We start from the raw sequence: 21,536 nt of genomic DNA, 5'->3' as shown, positions 1-21,536 counted from the left end.
TATGATAAGGTCATGGTGAATACAAGGAGCTCACAAGTCCCATCAATGGTCACTTCACACAGGTCACATCTTTTAGAGAGTGCTTGCAACTGCTTCTACTTCCCGTGCCAGTTATGCTGTGTAACTGCAAGGAATGCTGAGTTTTATGGTTGAGACTAAGACCTTAGACCTGTCCCTTCCAAGCTGCATGGGAGTGAGCATGGTATTTCCCTTTGATGTATACCCCAATTTATCTAAAACTCACAGCAAGGCAGTCACATGCAGCTGCCTGCTTCTGTGCCTGCTTACATGCTTGCTAAGTGTGGGCTTCAGCTTGGAGATGTCTCTACACTCAAAATACAGTGTTGATCTTTTACATGTTTGCCACTCAAAGTGACAGAGCACATGGGTGGATTTTAACTCAGAGAAGAGCCTGGTCCTGTTTGAGGATAGAAGTTCTGTTAATAAAAAGGGAGCTGCAGTTCCCAGTGAATAATATAATTAATGTTTCTGGCCTGACTTTAAAAACTAAACTGAATCATGGGCACTCACAGTGAAAACTTGGCATTTTGGATGGCAAATGACCATCCCCAGGAGGCTGACTGGCCCTGCTCAAGATACATGGTAGTGTAAATAATTTACTTTCTGCCTGTCCTCCTTGTTATTTCTTGAAATAATCATCTGGGATATTAAAGCTTAGTTGATTCACTTCAACAAAGAGTTCAAGTAATTTCTCACATACTTATTTTATGTGTGGAAATGTCGGTCTGAGAGTAGATGTAAAGTAAACTGTGACCAGGAGACTTAAGAGACTTTTTTGCTTTGTAGCTGCTTTTCCATCTCCTCAACAGATCAGCGGTTGAAGCATCCCCTGTAAAGAGGCTGCCTTTCATCAGTGTCTGGTTAATTAAGGAGCACTATGGTGAATATGGTTTTACTAATATTACCATTTCTGCCACATGAAAATATGCACATGAAAAAGCTTTGACAATTACTGTCTTTGCATCCTGTCCCAAATCACAGGGCCACACAAAACTGGTCTGATTTTATAGAAGATTAATAAAATTAATTAGAGGTGGGAGAGCAAATGTATTGCCACCCATCTTTAAGTGGTCTCTTGGAAGTAACACAGCAACGAGAAGTTACTTCTGAGAGGAAATAGTGTATTTTAGTACCTCACAAATTTTGGCTGTTCTTGGTCCCATCTGAATTGTCGTTAACAAACAGCTGTGACTTGAGGCTGAGATTTTTCAGAACCTTTTAAGAAGGGTTCTGAGATTGAGTAGAATTGAGTTCCTTGTTCCAATAGCACAGGGTTTGGATCTCTTAATATCACTGGTCTGCTGCTACTGACCTGGTGTGAGAGGCGTAGCCATTTCATTTCTTTTGATGAACAGTGACCAAGGAGTGCCTGTTGTGCCAGCCATTTTTGGGGACTTCTTGTGGTCGAATGGAATCTCACTGTTGTATGTCCCTGCCAGTTCAGTGTGTGCTTCTGCTGTCAGTCTGCCTGTTACCATGGGGCCTTTTCTTTTTATTCCCTTCCCTACAGCACTGAGGACTCATGGTCACCCCTGGTGCAAAAAGAGGGACTGTTTCAGCTAACTAGCACTGAGTCCACACTGACAGCCAAATGCAACCAGGTTGCACAGGGGAAGCTCTCCAACACTGCTGATACTGTGTTGGTGTTGCAGTCTAACTCAGGTACTGAAGTGAGTCTCTCTAGGTATGTAAGTTCTAAGGATTCATAAGAAGAGCTCTAGGGAGACATCCAAGCTAAAAAGACATAAAAAGAGGGAGACAGTGAGAGAAGGATGCTCAAATGGCCTGCCATGTCTTCAACATTGGTTGCCATTGTCAGTAATCCAGTAATGCCATTGACATCCTCACTGAAGACACAGAGACATGAACAAAAGCTGAGGACAAACAGCATTGCAGGGTTTGGTCTTCAGAATAAACTTTTCTTCAGGCAGTTAGTGAACATGTTTGAAGTTGTTTAGTTTTAAGAAATGTGACTTGCAGGCCCTTGTTTGAAGTGCCTGGTGAGCCAGTCCTTCTGCACGCAGAGCATTGTGAGTCTGGTAGCATCTGTTTTATGAGGGGATAGATGACATGCAAGAGCATTCTCTCTTGGTGTCTGCCATTGATTTTTTTAAGTGGGTTCTCTATCCTCATTGCCAGTGCCATGCTCCAGAAAGGAGCATGTTGCATAGGAGACTTGTCTTAAATTTCTTCAAGAAAAGGCACTGTCAGGTGAGAGGAGGTTGCAAAATTGGATCTCATCCACTTGTACTCTTCAAAGTAAATCCTTCCTCTGTTCCTATATATTATGTTATTGGTGAAATACATCAGCAAATGTTTATAGTCAAGGAAAGTTTGTACTAACACTGTCATGCAACTAATCTGTTTACGTTATAAATAGGAACCCTAACTTAGCTCCGTTTTTCTCCAGATGCAAGTGTCTTATTAAATATTTATACATGGACTAGACTGTTTACTTTGCACCTCATTGTATAGTTGTATTGGGAAGATCCAGAACACCTGGGTTTTAGTGAGGTCTTACAGAAAGTTTGCTTCAGCTTTCCAAGTTAAAGACTAAGAGCTCACTGAATTACTGAGTGTATGACAAGGGAGTTTTACATGGAGAAGTATCAGTTCTAGAAGAAAATTTCTCAAATTGTGATTAAAAATATTGGAGAATACCAGATCTTCATTTCAGTCTGGTTCTGCTGCATTCCTACAATTGTCAGATAGAGACATACCAGAGAAATACCAGAGTTTCCTGTGGCTTAGCTTTGTTGGAGGTCTGTTCTTTATACTGGTGAAAACCAGTTGCTAGCATAGTCACTTGTCACTTGGCTGACTTCAGTGATGCTACTCTAGATTTACGTTAAAAAAGTAAACTAATGGGGTCCTGGAGCACAGTGTTACAGGTATGCTGGCAATGTAAAGCATCCTTATCTTTGTCTTAAGCAATGCTACAGATCTAACCACCCTCTCCATCTTTACACATAACTATACATATGTAATCTGATAGCCAGAAGTAGAGACTAGTGTGAGAACAGTTTCACTGACTAGGCAGAAAAAAGAAATCCTGAGCTTATTTTGGAGGGGGATAATCCAGTTTCTTGGTCTTGAAACACTGATTGTGTATTTAACAGTTTCATTACTTGAAGAAACATGTAGAAACTTTAATGTTCTTTAAAGGACCAAAATATGAGTGAGAAGCTTGATTGATCTGTAGAACAAAAAGCTGTAACTATTCAAAATGAAAGGTAGGTATTTATGTATAGTCTTGCTAGGCTGTGCAGTGCATTAGAGAGGCTGGGGAATGCTAGTTTTTTAAGCCATTGCCAGTGCAGTTCAGTGTGTTCTCTAATCTTGCTCAGTCTGTACAACACTGGAAATGCTGTTGCTGCCCAGTCACTTTGCAAATCTGGTGAGAGCTTGTCTGATCAGCACTCCCTCACCTCCAGCAAATAACTGCTGACTTACCACGAGATGTGAACATAAAGGAGCATTAGCTGTTTCTCCTGAGTGTGGTGGCCTGGAGTCTCAGGCAGCTTTGAGTCTAAATGGCCTCTGAACAAATTTACACACACTTCTAAGATCCGGTGCCCTTTGGTTGCTCTGAAATGCCACAGCCTATCAGAAACTCCCTACCCTAATTCTTTCTAAGCACAACTGGCTATTCAGGTTACAAACTTTGGAAGGTTTCCAAATCCATAGCAAGCATCGCTTGCTTGTCAGAACTAGTAGGGTTTAGTCTTTTTTTGCTAAACATAGAGCATTTGATCTGATTTTAGCTTTTCGTGTTAATGTTTTAACCACTGTATCCCAAGAGTGAAGGAACCTTATTCTTACAAGATGAAGAACTAATTAAATGTAGATATGACTAATAATGTGCACTTTTTTCCTGTTGAGTCTTTCTGAGCTAATGCTTCCTATGTTTAAATTAATTTCTAAATATTTTGCAAAAGGTTTGGTAGTAAACAAAACATACAGCTCTAGGTGTATACTCTTAAAATCTGCTTTGTCCCTGAACTTGTTTGGGTAAGATTCAAGTATTTTATGTGCTGTATAAAACCTGCATTCCAGTCTAAACAAAAAGTGTATTTACAAATTGTCTGCTTAGTTTAATTTCTGTGGGTTTTGCTGTGCAATGCACTGTTTGAGGTATTATTCTTTTGATATATCAGTGTAACAATTATCCCAATTTCCCAATACTCTTGTGTTTAAACCAAACCAGAAAATTTAATTGTGCAAGAAAATTTTGAACCAGTTACTTTTTACTTATCACCTGATTAATTCTTCCTTGCACTGAACTTGCATACTACTGCACTGACTTCAGAGATTTCTTACACTGTGTCTGTAGAACAATCAAATTAATCCAGTAAATTAGAAATATGTCTGTCCTGTAACAGCTATATTAATGTGGGAGGTAAAATACTATTTCCAGGGGCACTGGAAGACACCATCCAGATGCTTCATATTTTAAAAGAAGTGTTTGTGCAAAGACTAATTTCTTCATTTTGATGATCTGACTTGTCTGACCTTGTGTGGAGCAAGGAGTTGGACCTGATGATCCTTATGTGTCCCTTCCAACTCAGGATATTCTATGATTCTATGATTGTTTTCAGTATTTGTGGTACAGCAGGACCTGGGGCCTCAGTTGCACATCAGGATCAGTTGTACTTTGTATAAACAAGAAAAAAGCCCTGCACCAAATAACTTCCCTTCCAAACATTAAATTTACTGATTTTTTGGAGAAAAGTACACAGCTGGGACAAAAACATGGAACTGTCCCAAACTGTAGCTGGACACAAGGGCAGATCTGGCTTTTCATCCGTCTGCTTTCAACTGTAGAGCATTTGGACTTGGTGCTCACTGCAGATGCAATAGGGATATTTAAGAATCCATTTAATGGATCCACAATATAATTAAAATGATCCCAAATATACACATAAGCAATGTTGCAGGATAAGACACCCAAGGAACGTTTCCCAGAGGAGGAGTCTGAGGGTATGTTGGTACAGTCTGACTCAGGGAAGCACATAATTTTAAGCGGCCCCTGCTCTGGAGTGGAGGGAGGTGGCACAGAGCTGTCCATACGTGACCAGGTGAACATGCTCTTACAGCATGCAGGCTCTCAACAGAGTTAAGGAGCCATAAAAATACCACAAGAAACTGTGTAATGTCCTATTTCTAATCATTAGTGCCTGGATGAAGTTATGGCATTCTTTTGTATAATTTAAAGGAAGATAGGTCACTAAATTGTCCCTTACTGGGTGGCTGAGTGTATGTAGATCACATAATTTAGACTCAGTGGTGCAAGATATCTTCAAGATAGTATTGTCTCTCTGAGCACTGATCTGTTCAGTGCTAAATACAGGTGGGGATCCAGTCTCTCTTGCTTTCCTGAAAGGCTGCCGGAATTGGAAATAGCTACCAAAAAAAAGCCTTTGAAGCTGCTGATATTTTGAAGAGGATATGCACTCACATATAGCTTCAGTGGAGAGGAAAAGAAAATAGTTGGTGTTAATGGTTAGTTGTTTCTTTAACAAATACAGCATGGGCTGCTAATACTAGAATGGTGTGGTGATAGAAGAAGCATCAGCCCTGCTATGGAACTAAGTAATACTGATTTTTACTGGTAAATTGCAATCAAAAGAATTCACAGATTTTTTTCTACACATGCTGTTGCATCCCATAACATGGAAACAAGAAAAATGTATTCTTCTTTTGTTTGTTAAGCAAAGACCAAGTTTCTGGATAGTTAAATTTCACTTCCTCAGAATAAAATAGCCATTATTCCAGTTGATAGATAACACTGAAATGTCAAAACTCTTACTTGTGTCAATAGAAAAACATTGTTTCTGGAAAGGAAAGAAAATATGATGCAGCTTTTGAGACTCAGGTGAAATTCCAGTGTTCAGTATGTAAGGTCTGTGCTTGGGCACATCCTCTGTGAGAGCTGGGAAAACGAGACCCAGACTCTGCAGCCTGCCTTTCCCATGACCACCTGTGAAGCTGCTCTTCAGCAACTTGTTCACTTCTGTTGCCTGTTCCTCAGCTTTGTCATTGGAAGCAATAGTAAAAGCAGGGAGGTAGCCAGATTCACAGAAAAAACAACTAGCAAGTGTCTCCCACACACATTCTCTGTGCTTAGTTTCACAGTGGGAGCAAGGACACAGGCTGTGATGCTTCACCTTACCCTGGATGTAGGATGGTTTGTTGATTTTTTGGTTCCTCGTGTGTACTCTTTGGTCTGTGCTACAAACTGAAGGTGGGCAGTATAGCCATGTCTCCTCTGTATTTCTTACCACTATCTCCTTTCTTTTATTTCTCAGATTCCTTTCCCTTTATTCTGCTTGTAAGCCTTGACCCTTTAGCCTTCCTGGCATGACTCCTCTCAGGCTTTGGTCAGCAGACACTTGCAGAGTTGGCATTTCCAGTCACTGGCAGATGTAAGACAACATTTCTGCTGATGCTGATTCAGCCAAGCAAAGATCAGCTGTGTTGGCAAGAGCAATGGCAGTGAAGGAGTGATGCATACTGGGTCTGATTCTTCTGTACTCTGCTGAAGTCTTTGTCCATATTGGTGTCAATGGGAAGACACAGGAGTCTCCATATCATCTAAAGCTCCAAAGAAGTGAATGTGTATTCAGAGATCCAGATACAGAGAATACAGTAACTCCAATTCAGTGTTTTGCTGTTCTTGCTGGCTAAAAGCTAGGCTGTGAAAAATACTTAAGAGCATTGGGAACAACTTACTCTAGTCTCTGAAAGGGGGTGGTATGTATGTGTGTGGCTGAGGGCGCAGTTTATTGCACACTATGCAGCATGTTGTGAGGATTTAAAGAAGTATCCCATGGAAAAACATTGCTGCAGATAGCTGTGGTTTAACTGAAATTGGAGTTTCTTGAACAAGGGAAATACAAAGCCAGTTTGTAGGCAGTGATCAAGAGAGGATTCTTTTTTTTCTCTAGTCGTTTAAAGTATGCTTTGAGGATTTTTCTCAAACAGCAGTCTAACGATTGTTCCCCAACTGGTGGCTCGAGGGACAGGGCTTAGAGTAGTTTGTGCAGCTCAACAATGACTGTTCTGGCTGCAAAAGGAGCACTGGCAGCAACTTCCAAAGAGTCCTGCTGAGTCTGTGCAGACCAGATCTGCTTCCAGTGCTTGTCCTCCCAGGGTTTCTGGGGGTTTGCAATTTTTTGAGCTGTTAGGAGGCTATTTGCAGATCTGAGGCAGTTTTGGTTCCTCTAAAATGATGTGTCATCATGTTGGCATGTAGTAACGCTACTCTTTGATGTAATAGGATGATGCTGAACCAAGGCATCACTGCAATGTGGTGTACTGGTCCCCAGTATATTCACAATCTTTTGTTAGTTATTTGCCATCTGAAACAAACCCATAAAAGCAACAATGCTGTGAACTTTCTCTCTGTCAGGCCTTGGGTAATACCTGTCACTCACTGAGCTCCAAGTGAGTGCAAAACATAATGAGAAATTCAAAATCATCTTTTAAGACTGGAAGATGCCAGTATTTGCTGCTTGTAGTAAACAATACGCAGGCAGAGAAGGAAATCAAATGAGATGGTATCACCTACTAGCTTAAAAAAAATTAAAATGTGCAAACAAATTGTTTTATGAAATGTGCTGTCTCTCTCAATAGACTTTTCCTGATTTCCATGATTATACTGTCCTGGCTACAGTAATTCTTCAACTACTGAACTTCTAAAGAGACTTAGACAAAGCTTGGAGTCACCAGCCATCTGTATGTTACAACTGTGTAAAGACTACTTTTCTCCTGCTGACAGAGACATCAAGATTAAGGCCTACTGAAGATTTCTGATTTTTCAAGTGAGAAGCAATGTGACTTCTGTATGTACATATAGAACAAGGGTATTTGATGTCCTTGGCATGTTTTTTTTTCTTTCAGATATGTAACTCATAAGCATTCTGAAAGCAATTCCAGCTTTGATTAGCTAATTTAAAACAACTGATGAGCTACCATACCCTTCCATTTGGCTTGTTGGTATGTTTGTTTAACTGCAGGATACATTCCTAACCCTTAGACATTTCAGTTCTGCTTGGGTACAGTGAAGACCGTTATCTGGCTTGTGGCCTGTCAGAACAGGGAACATTTTCTCCTTTTATTTTAGGAGGGAAGAAGCTGCTGAGCTGCTTTGGAAATAGCAGGCTGGTTATTGTCTGTCTAAAGCACCCTAGACCTGTGTGCAGGACAGCACCAGTCAGGTTATCCTGTCATCATATACAGATCGCTGATTATCACACACCAGTGTTCATGATCTTCTGCAGCACTGCTTCCTTCTGCCTCTCATCAAGGCCCAGTGAGCACAGACCGTGACAGGTAAAATCTTCTTCCAGACCTCAGATGCTCCCATACAAAGAGCCACACTTAATCCCTGGCCTAGTGTGTAATTTAGTAATCTGCATGGTCATGAATTCCAGGGATATATGGGCAGGAAGCGCAGAGCAGTGTGGGTAGTAGGGCCGGCCTACAGAGTCATTTAAGTCTTTGTTGTATTGTGTAGCAAGGGATTTGGGGGACAATGAGAGCTGTCTGTCAAAGATTAAGCAGACTGGAAGTGTGGTTTATACCAACAAATGAATGAAGCTTTTTTTGAGTGTTAATACAGCCACGTAGTAAATGTCCAAGGACTTAAACATACAATTTATGTGATGACAAGCAACACTGGAATTAATCATTTATGCTATATACCTTAGCCAGTGGGAATTCAAGTAGGTGAATAGTTCATTTCCGTCCTTATCTTGATCAATATGCAACACTTAGAGGATTTTTCATTTCTCCTAATGTTTTTCTCTCTTCCTGACTTTGGTTTGAAGTTATTTTTACTAATTGCAGTTTATTCTCTGACACAGCCTAGTAAACCAGCCACTGACTGACTGGCGCTTCTTGTTATCAGGCACTGTAGTAAAATTTTGCCTGGACCTGCTCTGCTTAAGCCTCTAGAGATAACTGGAATCTTGCCAAATGTTATGTTTGTAGACCTGTGGGCCTCTACTACCCTCAGCAGCTCCTGCTTTGGTCTATATATTTCTAAGCTATGTGTAGATGAGAATTCACAGACTCCATTTTTTCCCTTTAAAGTGAAATGTTTACATGTTTGCAAACCTCCCCTTGGCTCTGCTGTGTAACAGGTCTGTGGGAAGAGGTTCTGTTCGAAATCTGCTATCTTGAATAAGCAAATAGTTCCCATCTGAGTTTTAAATCTTGACTAGTGTTATCTATTCCAAGAGATAATTTTGTTTTTAGCAGAACCCTTTGCAAGGAAAGCTGCTCAGACCTTTCTGAAGTGCCAGGAACATGCTGGGAAGGCTATGGGAGGCAAAACGTAGGGGAAACTGCTTGCAGAGAATCTATTGTTCTTCACTGACCCCTTACTGGACAGATCTATGAATGGCCTACTTTCACTGCCTGCCTTCTAACTGGAAGCATCCTTTGGGGCTGAATGACCTTAGTGGATAATGAGAACTTTTGCTGTGTTTCTTTCTTGTAAACAGAATGTTTAGCATGTGGAGCATGCCCTGGTGACTAAAATGGATATTATTTTAAATGCACGTGTTGTTTTTTGTTTGTTTTGCTTTGTTTTTCAAAAAAAAGGCTATTTTATTCACCAGATGAATAATGCTAATACATGATTTGGTGGTAGGGCTTAGAGGTGGCTCCATGCTGCATAAATCAGATGCCAGTTTCAGACTTGGTTTCAGAATCACATTGTTATAAGTACTAAAATTTGGTTATAATAGCACAAAGACTGGATGTTGGAGAGGGGAAGGGATACAAGTCATGCATCCATAAGAACAGAGGAAAAAAGACAAAATTTGTTTCTGGAACATTGGTTTGCTTGTGGCAATGTATAGATAGCAGGGTTTCTGTGTAACAATGACATTTAATAGAATAATTAGACCTTCCAATATGATAAATGAGCCAAAAAGCCAGCATTAAGATCCTGGTCCAGCATCCAGGTTAAGCTATGATTTGGATTGCAAGCTAAGTTAGAGGAAAGATTCAGCTGTCACAGCATCTTATAAGCTTGTTCTCTCAAGAACCTGAGACAGATTGATACTCCTAAAGGCAAGATTGGGTAGAGGCATTTAAATCTTCTTCTACAATACCAATGTTACACTTGCAGTCCAAGTCTGTGTTGTTCATATTCTAATGATTCAGTTTATTGTCTGGAGAAACACATAATGACAAACATTTAAAAAGTCATCTTTTATTTAATTATCATAATAGTTACTGCCTGAAAAACCAGCTATGTTTTATTCCAAATATTAAAATATATTTTAGTTAGTACTAAGTTTCTGCAACCAACTCAGCTCAGTGTACAAGTTATTACAAAATGCAATAAGGCAATTTAAGACCACCCTAATATGAACAGCCACATTACTAGTTAGAATATCTGCTGGTAGATAAAAAGTAATAAAAAGAAATTGAACAACTTTTTATAAAGCTTTAAAGGCAAGCTGTTGTCTTGGAGATTGTTCTCTTAGTTGGTAATTCTTGCAGCATTTAAACCGATACGTTTTTTCTGTTTTATCTGGAACATGGTGAAAATATTGAGACCAACACAGAAAACTTCCATAAGAAGAGTGGAAAACTAGGGGAGTAATACCCTCAGTAGAGCCACAGCTGCTAATTAACAAATTAGCATGATATTATGATATCACCATTGAAATCGCCCTCAGTTAGGACTCTTTGAGGGAAGTTGTTGCTCTAGAGTAGGTACTGTGGAAACTAAACAATTGGTCTCCTTTGAGATATGTCATGCAGTACATTATCAGTTTTTCTTAGATTACATCTAGACTTTTTTACTATAATCTGTTCAGATAAAGTGCAATTTGAGACTTCTAGTTGTCAGCTCACCAATACAATTCATTGATAGCCACCTCCCAAGTACAAGTAGGAATGCATCTTGTGGAAATTAGTTCCTCACGATAATTGCCAGGATTTCAGTGGACTGGGAACTTAGTTTAACTGCAGACAAAAGCTGGGAATAGCTGGTCTGTAGCTGCAGCTGCAATGTAGAGCTTCATTTCTCTAAAAGGTTCATGAACTATTTTCTTGTCTCTGGCAAGAGGCCCTTTAGCAAGGCCAAGAAGGCATCTTGTAAGCAATCACTAGAGCTCTGTAACTGTTTCCTTGCATGGAAACCTCAGGGTTTCTTTGTTTTTTCATTACTGGTTTCTTCATTCTCATTCCTGTCTCTGCTGGCTGTCATGTTTGGGGAAGTTCTGGTACAAGAGGACACACTCTATTCCCACAGCATGAGGGAAATGGAAAGCGTTCTCTATCATCCCCAGAGCAGAAGCAGCTTCCGTAACTCCATTTCCGTCTGCCTCTTGCTTCTGGATCTGTTCCTTATCCCTGAGTTATCTTGTTATCTCTGTGTAATTGGGGGAGCAGGATGTCTCTTCGTTTCCAGTTCCCAGACAGAAAGAGAAAAATAGTCAAATGTAGTTATAATGTAGAATTAGAAATTGTGAACCAGTGGAGAAGCACTTTGGACAAAAATTCCCAGTTCCCTGCTTCTTTCCTTCCGTTTTCAAAACCCCTCAGCTCTTGTTGGGAGCTGTAAAGGCTGATGGATGCAGAGCTGTGTATGTGAAAAAGCGAGTTGCCCCAAGACGTGCAGTTTCACCCATTCATTTGCTGCTTGGAGGGCTGAATGGAAGCTTCTCAATGCACAGCTGGACTTCCACAGCCAGTGCCTTTGTGGGCTGCATCAAAGTCAGTGGCTCTGCCCCTCAGTGCAACTGGGGAGACCAAACCATCCTGTCTGCTTAAGGAATGGCTGCACTGGGAAAACGTTTGTATGAGCAGGTCTCTTCATGCTAGATCTACCCCTTGCCCTCATCTCTGTTCTGCTTCTGAGGAAACGCTAACTTTTCACAGTTTTTGCTTGCAAGGGGTATTAGAAATTTTAAAATTGGGTTTGTTGTAGAAGAAAGAACTGGAGAGAAGCCCAAAGCAAATTAACGAGTCTGGACACAGCAGACCCTGAGGATGTTCAGAGGCTGTTTGGCTTCAGCATGTGGCTGAACCCTCCCTGCCTGTCTAGATACAATGTCCCTTTAATAGTCTTAACAGGCCTGACACTGGCAAGATTTCACTGGTTCAAGTACACTACTTAATACAGCTAATTTTCTACTGACAACATTTTTTTGCAACAATGAATCTTCTGTCACTGGAGTCCATGCAGAAGGCAGCTTGGAAATGCCAGCCAGAAGGGGAAGGTAGCGAAAGTTCATTGTAGCTGTTCAGTGAAACAGCTCTTGAGAAACACAGGGCACTTCATTGCTTTGTTCTGTAGGGTGCTAGGGACAAGTGGAAGGAAAAATAACACACCACCACGTGTTCTTCTTTCCTCCTGAGCCCATAGAGGATCTGTGAAAAAGCCGTGTGATGTGGGGTGTATCTTCAGGAGAGTTGGAGGTGGTGGCTTCATGGGCGGCAGTCTGGCTGTGGCTGCAAGTCACGGCAATTCAGGATCAGTTTTTCTCAAGGGACTTGTCTAATCTATAGTCTGTGTGGTATCTCCCTCAGTAAGGACTTCAGTAAAACGCCCTTTAATGGTTTGTGAAAAATAGTATGCTTGATCTTTGCAAGTTTGTTGGACTTGCTATATATATATGTACATATTGTGCATAGATATACACATAGCACATATTATAAGGCCTGTAGCCAGGTGCTGGAAATTGTGTAAAGTTGGTTTATAAATCCCTGGGGTTTCTCTGAAATTTATCCGTATCATTTATGTGAAAAGCAAGAGATAGATGCAATTAAAATATGAGATACCATTAAGTGATCCCATTTGATTGTCTTATTGAAAGAAACAAGATACTGGGTAGGAGATGACTTTGAACACAAAATGTAAAGCCAGACTGCAAAGTATTTCTGATAGAAGTAAAAATACTGCCCAAAGTAAGGGTGGTAAGGCAGAAGAAGAAAGCACAGCAAAGCTGGCAGTCGTTGTGGGCTGCCCTCCTTTGCAGGTTGCACAAGTGTGTGGCACATCACTACAGGTTACTCAAGAATGAAGCATTTTTAATTATTCTTTTAATTCACAGTTTTCAGTAAACAGGAAAACTAATTATAGCCAGTTAGCTGATCCTCTGCTGGAGCAATAGCAATCTAGATACCTGCTGTTCTGTATCAGCATAAAAGGCTTCACTGGCCTGTAAGGGGCAAAAAAGAGTTGGCAACAGAACCAGTGTCATCTGCAGATCAGTCTGGTTAGAGAAAAGCCCTGCAGCCAAAGCCAGCAGTCAGGGGCTATGACCCTTGTTCAACACGTTCAACACGTCTCTTGTTTCAGGGGCTGACTGATGAGGAGCTGCCATTTGGTCATTTTCTACTGCCATGTTCTCACCAGAGACAACTTGTGTACCTTCTGCTCTGGTGAGACCCCACCTGCAGTACTATGTCCAGCTCTGTGGTCCCCAGTATGAGAAAGATATTGAGCTGTTGGGGTAAGTCCAGTGGAGGCCATGAAGGTGATCGGGGGATGGAGCACCTTTCCCTTGAAGACAGGCTGAGAGAGTTGGGCATATTCTGCCTGGAGAACAGAAGGCTCCAGGGAGAATTTATGGCACCTTCCAGTACCTGAAGGGGTTAGAGGAAAGCTGGAGAGGGACTGGTTATAGGGACAGGGAGTGACAGAAGAGTGGGGAATGGCCTTAAGCTGAAAGATGGGAGATATAGGTCATATGTTAGGAAGAAATCTTTCCATATGAGGGTGGAAAGGCCCTGGCACAGGTTGCCCAGAGAAGCTGTGGCTGCCCTGGATCCGTGGCAGTGTTCAAGGCCAGGTTGAATGGGGCTTTGGGCACCCATGGCTATAGGGAGGGTGTCCCTGCCTATGACAGGGGGTTGGGACTAGATGGGCTTTAAGGTCCCTTCCAACCCAAACCATTCCATGATGCTGAGGAAAAGAAAAAATAAAATCTTTGCATAGGCTAACTTGTCTGTTTTTCTGTATAGCCATCAGAAAAAAGGGAAAGAAGTCCTAGGGAAATCCTGTGTTTTTTCTGAAATAACTAATCCTTTTGTATTAAAATTCAGCTCAGGACTTGTGCTGCTGTCAAGAGATGCACACAATATTCAGAAGTGCCCTTCCCTCAGTTAAGGGCAGGAAAATGTTATGACAGCTGCTGTCCTATGTGAACAGGTCAGGAAACTGTAAAGGCTTTCTAAAACATTTTTTAGAGATTAGGCACTAAAGACTTGAGGGAGAGAAGATGAACTGATGTTGCAAAAGACCATAAAATCTCATAAACCATTCAAACCTTTGGCTGTGCTATGCTCTTTTGTTAAATAAAAAATGCTTGGTTCCTAAGGAAATTGAAGTCAGTTAGACCTCGCTGCAATGTTTTTGGTAAGGTTTCATAATCATGTAGTCCATCCTTTCAATATAAGCCCTATATTTTGGAATGCTGATGAGTGTAAATTAACACCAGAGCTCCATGAGGTGTGGGAGCTCTTCCTGCCCACCCTTACCTCCTCCTTCATGCCTCATTTCCTCACTTGCCTCTAAGTCAGGCTTAAACCCGTGTGTGATTTCAGAAGAGTACTGCGTGTTGTTGGTCCTGTGTGCTGTCTACAGGAATTGTTCCCTGTTTGTTTGTGAACCTGGCATCACCCTTCCAGTTTAAAACCCCAAAAGGCCCTGAAGAGATCTGTCAGTTTAACAAAAACCCCTTTTTGCCATGGCAAGTAGGGAAAACCTCCGATGGCTGTGTGTCACCTGAGCCTCATGGCCAATTAGCTTAAACAAACAGTGGGTAAGCTGGGGATTCAGGGGGGATCACCTCTGCTGCGGTGATACTCTGGGATGCAATTAATCAGTATCTAGCTGCTGCAAAGCATGGTAACTGTTTCACACAGTTTCTGCTGAAATAAAGGCATAATTCTGAGCAATGATCATGAAAAGAGCCTGTAAATGTGATTCAAATATATGGTGTAGCTCCTTAAAAATAAGCTTTAACTGATGATTTTATGCAACTGTTACTTATTCAGTTGAAATACAACATAAGTCATCTTTGTGCTTCATAAATCCTGCTGCTTGTTCTTTATTTTAAAAAATCCCCTTGATTAGTATCTTCATATTTCTGCAGTGCCCATCATTCTGTATGAGGCTCGGTGTTGCACATGGATCCCCTTCTCTCAGTAGTGCAGCAGGAAGGCAATTGCCTGGGCAGCACATCTCTCCCACAGATGTTACAGCCCACAAGTGACTTTCACTTACTTTCATGTTATCTGTGTTCCCTGTGGCCTGGAACCTTTCCACACGCGCTTACTTTCTTATCTAGCTTGGACATTTCAGTACATCAAAGCAAAACAGCAAGCTGAGTTATAGCCTTTTTCACTCTCTTACATTATTTTAAAAGTAGTTTCTTTAAAGGTCATGAAGTATAAAATGGAATAGTTGCTTAGGTTTAACACTGCATCGCTCCTGACATTGGCCATGGTGGGGAAGAGGCGACAGTATGTTGTCTCTTTGTGTGCTAGAAATAGAAATAGCAAATATGTGGAATTGATTGGATCAGGATGTTCCATGAAAGTTTTGAGCTGGAATTGAGTGTTCTAAAGAACAAGCTTCTCAGAGATACAGCGTAAAAATAAAAATACTTAAAAATAAATAATACTTCTTTTAACCATCCAGGGTTTATATGAAGTTCTATATTTATAATGTGGTAAACCTTCTTTATGTTACTGAACTACAGGATTCAAGAAACAAATGGTTTATGGAATCAAATTTCTTTTTTTTTAGGAGTTTAAAATAGGGTGTAAAACTATATATATGCACTAACATTTTTTATCCTCTAGATGTTCTACTTGTGGTCATGTCTAGTCAGGCTTAGTGGAAATAACAGAGGTATTTTTTGAAAACAGAGTTTATCACATGAACTAAAATAGGAAATTATTATGAGAAGCAGCCTGCAGTTGCTCAGTACGACTTTAAAGGATTGTGCCTGAGATGTGCAGAGCAGCCCTGACAGTCTGCAGCGTGAGCATGCCAAGTGCTGCTTTGCATACACAAAGCTTCTAAAATTAATTATGATATTAAAAGATTTCACAGGAGTTTTTTAAATGAATAGTTTCTTTTTTCCTTATTTAAAATCTTATTACCCTGATATCCTTCTTTAAAAAACAGAGGACAACAAAGAAAAAAAAATATTATTTTTGGGGGAAGGTACAGAATGAAGTAGGATTGTTGCACATGATGTTTTTCCAGCCCATTGTTTCTGTGTGTCTATACAGTTTTGTGTATTCATTTCATGCTGCCTGGGTAAAAAGCTGTATGGAGGAACTGTAAGTTATATGGCAGAAATAAGCCATTTTCAACAGGAGTTTCCCTAAGTTTTGTGAAGAAAAACTGAATAATAATTTTCTTTAAAAGTACAAAGCATATTTCAGTAGGGAAAATAATTACTTACCCTGGAATGTGAGCAGGGCACTGGATACCTGACCTGTAATTTAGGAGAATAGTGAAGGGTTTTTCATCAGTAATTATTATTATTACAGTTGAACAGCGGGGCCCCAGTTGAGAGCAGGACTCTCATGCTAGGCCCTGTCTATCTTGCAAGAGATAACCACTGCCACAGGAATCTTGCAGCAAGGGCAGGGCAGGCGAAAGAGGAGAAGGGAGAAAATGGAGGTGGAAAGTAGAAGTGGTTAGCCCAAGGGCGTGCTGCTCACTAATGGACACTGCTGCCTCTCACCAATAAGTCACCTATAGACACTTCATTGAGGTTGGTGTGTGTCGTGTGTCGTCTTTCCTAACATGACATCCCTGAGCAGAGAGAATGGCTGTGATTTAAATGGGTAATGCTATTTGCCTGTGGGAAAGAGCATCTCAGAGGCTCAGTCCCTTGTACAGGCTGTCCTGTGCAACACAGGAATTGGGTGTATAAATCTTCCTTGAAAGTTTCAGGTTAGATTCTGCTTAGTGTGTCTCGTTTCTGAGAACATATGTTTTTTAAGGCCATGATGAATTAATGGTTGGCTCTTTGGGTTGCTGTAAGGTAATCAAGCAATCATAAGTTGCTTCAGACTTAAAAGCACTTGCTGGTAAAGTAAATATTTGTCACTAGCATTTATTTGTGTAAATGAATGAGTTTTTGTCCCACTCTTCTCTGCCCTGGTCAGTCCCCACCTGGAGCGTTGTGTCCAGTTCTGGGTTTCCTGGTATAAAAAAGACAGGGCTGTCCTGGAAAGAGTCCAGAGAAGGGCTACGAAGATGATTAAGGGCCTGGAGCATCTCTCCTGTGAAGAAAGGCTGAGTGAACCAGGGCTGTTCAGCCTAGAGAAAAGACTGAGAAGGGATCTGATCAATGTTTATAAATATCTGAAGTGTGGGAGACAGAGGGAAATGGCCAGCATGCTTTGCTGCTTGAAATGTGGCAGTCTATGAATTTACAGACAGAAGCAGCAGGAATCAGTTCTGCCCTGTCCAGTCAGTATTCCACTTTGTTACTAGTCCTGCTCTGCTTACCTCAGTTTCTGAGTTCCAGGATCCTGTTTTGGCGATGAATCCCTGTCGTAGCATTTGATAGTGGGTGAGGCTAGCAGTACTGTCCCCCAAGTAAGCAAGCACTTGTATTTTTGTTTTGTCCCTGAAAGAAGGGGCATGTCTGGTGGCTCTGTACCACTGCCGCCTGTGTTCCTTTGCACAGCAACAAATCAAAGAGATTTACACGTTATTCTCCAAGCTCACAGAAGCAATGGGGGGAAAAAATGCATGGAATTTGCAATGCTATGTGCAGCAACTCTGCTTCAGTGGGCGAAAGTTTATGTGGGGTATTAGAGTTGGCAAAAAGGGTAAGGACAATAGAGAAACTGTGATGTATCTGGTTGTGTAGCAGCAGAGAAGCCCCATCATTACCCACCATACTGGGCTGAGTATGTAACAGAGATGTGCATGCCTCTCATTGAACCTGTGGCACAAACTTGGTCAAAATTGTGGAATTATATTTAGAAATGCCATGGTGTAGCATGAAATAAGACCATTTTTTACCAGCATCTTATTCATTACAGAGATGCAGGCATCTCATTTAGTGCTGCTTGTATAATAAAAGCCTGGTGCACAAATAGGGTTGAGAATGCAGGGCATGGGTTTGAAACCTAGGAAATTCTAGTGAGCGTTTCAGAAAACATTCAGAAGTCACAATGATTTCATAGAATTTGTCCTTGCTCAGTGTTATTAGCATTCTATAATTTTCCTCTTTTTTTAAAACAGCTGTCATACAGCCAGGAAACCAAAATGATACTGTTTGCATTAATTACTAATGTCTTTTCTACAGGCCACTGGGCCTCATATATTGAACAACAAAGATTAAAAGTAGGGAGGTCTGTTGATTCACCATAGTTTCTGTTTGAAGTGATCCAGATCATATGTTTAAGCTTGTCCTTGCTGCTAAGAGATGTTTTATTCTTTTTTTCCTTTGGGAAAGAGCAGGGCTGATGCCAAAGCACAATAAAGACTAGGCACTTAACTTTTTACCACAAGGTAAACTCACTGAGGTCAAACAGTAGTTCCACCTGGCGCTGACCCTTGTAAGTTTACCTTGTGGTAAAACCTGAGTCTTCATTGCGCTTTAATTCTGGAATTGCTCCTGCACACCACAGTGTCTGTTCTTTGTAATGCTTTTATCTTGGGACAGTTCATGGGAGTGCTACTGACTGACCAAAAATGCTGCTTTTTTAGCAGTGCAGGCGAGTCCTTTGTTTCAGTGTAGAAAACGTGATTTCCATCCACATAGACTTCAAAAGAAACAGTAGAAATTCTTGAGAGCCTGATTATCATGGCATAATCACATTATCAGAGAGATTAGAAGCACTTTACTGTGTCTTTATAGTTTAGTGACACTCTGAGGCACTGGACAAAATCTTCAAGTGCTGTTAAAATCTTTCTTGTAGGGCACTAAGGCAAAAGAGAGGTTTTTACCTATGGGCCCTGAAATCACAGAGAACTTCTGTCAGGCAGCTGCAGAGCCAAACACAAGCAGAATGTGTAGCTACTGGGTTTTTACTGGCTCATCTAGATATATTTCTCAAAGTGACTTGCAGCAGAGCAAAATGAAAGCGAAAATTTGAGCTCCCATCAGTTGCAGCCACTGGGAAACACTGTCATTAAGCACACAGTCAAACCAAGGGAATAGCAAAGTGTTGGCAATTCAAACAAGGGAGGAGTTGACAGTGTGTTTTCTCTAGAAACTCGCTTCTTGGATGCTGTTGCTTTTGTGGGTGATGGCTGTAAATAACAGTAACATGTCCATTTTTAGGGTATGTCCACTGCTGTGTATCTTGAAGTAACAGTCCCTTACCCACGTCCTGTAAGTGGGATGTTGCCTGAAACTTGTGATTATGGGAAATTAAAAAGTTAAAGCTGAAACCAAGTGAGAGCAAAGCATGTGATTTTCCTAATGTGTTCCTCACTGTGTACGGTTGCAAAGGACCACCAAAGATTTGGAGATTAATATTACAATCATATGGTTCCCAATATAAAGGATTCTATTGATAATTAGCTCAGTGTAAAGAAACATAAAAATAACCAAGAGAAAATGCTTTTCAGAATGGGGTCAGTGCCTCTAGACGTGTACAATGTGGACAGGGTCTAGACAGAAAAGGTATGAAATACAAAATGCACTTGACCTCAGCTAAAAGGCCAGGATGAAACATAAAGAGTGACAGAAAGAGTGACACAGGAGAATCTCTGCCCTTTAAAAGAAAACTGTTTTAGTAGGGAAGAAACATGGAATATGGGATGAAATGTTTTAGCCTAAACAGGTACTAAAAGTGATCCTGGAAAAAGAATTTTTAAAATTAATTACAGTTGGTTTCACTTTTCTTGATTATTAATGTGTAAAAATACATCTTAAAATTAACAAAAGTCTTAAAATTAGCGAAGTCTTTTACCTGCCAAGGCACGGAGTCAGGATTTTGTATGTCTCCAGCTGAGTTTACTAAAACACTTGCAGCAGGGAGCTGCATTCCTTCAGCTCTTTTAGGCAGTTAAGGGAGTAGAAGGGAAGCATACTACCATGGGCATGAGTCTAGAGGGGAATTGAAAGGATTATTAGTGTTTTAAACTTCTTTCTCTATATCTTTTAAAGTAAGGCTTGATTCTCTGCATGGATAACTTCATGTAATCCACTGACTGTCTTGCCAGTAGAAACCATAGCCCTAAACTGCCATTTTCTACTGATACTTTGGGACCTTAGACTCTGTTCATCTGAGATTCTCTCAAAATGACCCATAGGAAAAGTACAAGTGTTAATACAGAACTCTGTTACGTGGTCGGTTGCCAAGAGGTAACTTCTGAGGCTAGTAAAAAAATCAGAGCACCTACAACAAATTGTTCTTCAACGTGGGCTTGTACCAGGCTGCGTTGTCCATCCGTGGAGTGACAGCAATGAAAGCTCATCAGCCGCATAGGATTCGCTGCGGTTGTAGAAAAGGCTGCCATCTTCGGGCTGTGCTCCGTCACTGCACCCTTCTTTTTGTGCTGGAGAAATTAAAACCTGCACCCTGACTATATGGTAACCAGGAGAACGCAGGGGAATCAATCCCACTCTTCAGCCCTGGGCCACCTTTGTGTAGATCCAGGTCTGGAGGTTGGTGGCCCTGCCTGTGGCAGGGGGTTGGAACTCTGTGACCCTTGGGGTCCCTTCCAACCCACACCATTCTATGACTCGGTGATTCTATGATTCAGCCACTGTACTCTGAAGTATAAGATACTCTGAAGTGTGCTTTCTGACAGCATGTGACCCATGCGCCTCTTGCCTCTTGTGTTATCTTTTGCTGTGGTTGATTTAAAGCATAAGCCAAATCCTTTTGCACTTTGCAGCTTGGAAATACAGGTGTAAATTCAAGAAGCAATGGCCATTTTGATCTCAAAACATTCTTATCTTCCCTTGCTCCCGTAGCAATATGGGTAATAACAAATCTTCCAGGAAGACATGGGAGATTTCTTACCATTGCTCATGACTTACCTGAAATAACCTCTAAGAAACTCTTTAAGAATGTACAGGCATTAGGACACCATGTCTTAATGTTGTGGTTTTGCCCCAGCCAAGAGTCAGGCACCATGCAGCTGCTGGCTCTTTGAGTGGGGGGATTGAGGGAGGGGGAGAAAGGGAGGTAAAAGAAAACCAGAGAAACCAAAGCCTCACGGGTTGGGATAAGGATAGTTTACTGGGATAGCAGAAAGATAGATATAATAATAATAACAGGACTTTATAGCAAAATAAACAAGACCGAACTGCAAAACTCAGAGTTGTCCCGAAACTGGACTGTCCCCAAAACCACGCGTCCTGGAGCTGCCTGCTCTTTCCCCCACCAGCCCCCATGACCTAATTGGCATGGAATACCCTCTTTGGCCAGTTCGGATCACCCATCCTGGCTGTGTCCCCTCCCGGCTTCCTGGGTGTCCCTCACCTTCTCATTAGCAGGGAAATATGAACAACTGAAAAGTCCTTGATTGCTTGGCAACAACTGAAAAC

General features: G+C 41.2%; 1 protein-coding gene across 1 annotated transcript in view; it reads left to right on the top strand.

Moving 5' to 3' along the window:
* The window catches only part of COL4A6 (collagen type IV alpha 6 chain), a gene marked incomplete at both ends in the record, with an annotated part of 125,794 nt that overhangs the window by 59,054 nt on the left and 45,204 nt on the right, over window positions 1–21,536 (top strand). The gene's annotated exons all lie outside the window — the stretch shown is intronic.

Source organism: Gallinula chloropus (genome assembly GCF_964237585.1).
Source record: "Gallinula chloropus genome assembly, chromosome: 11".
Classification (NCBI taxonomy): Eukaryota; Metazoa; Chordata; class Aves; order Gruiformes; family Rallidae; genus Gallinula; species Gallinula chloropus.
Note: the sequence above shows the minus strand (reverse complement) of the source record. Positions and strands in the feature narration are given on the sequence as shown.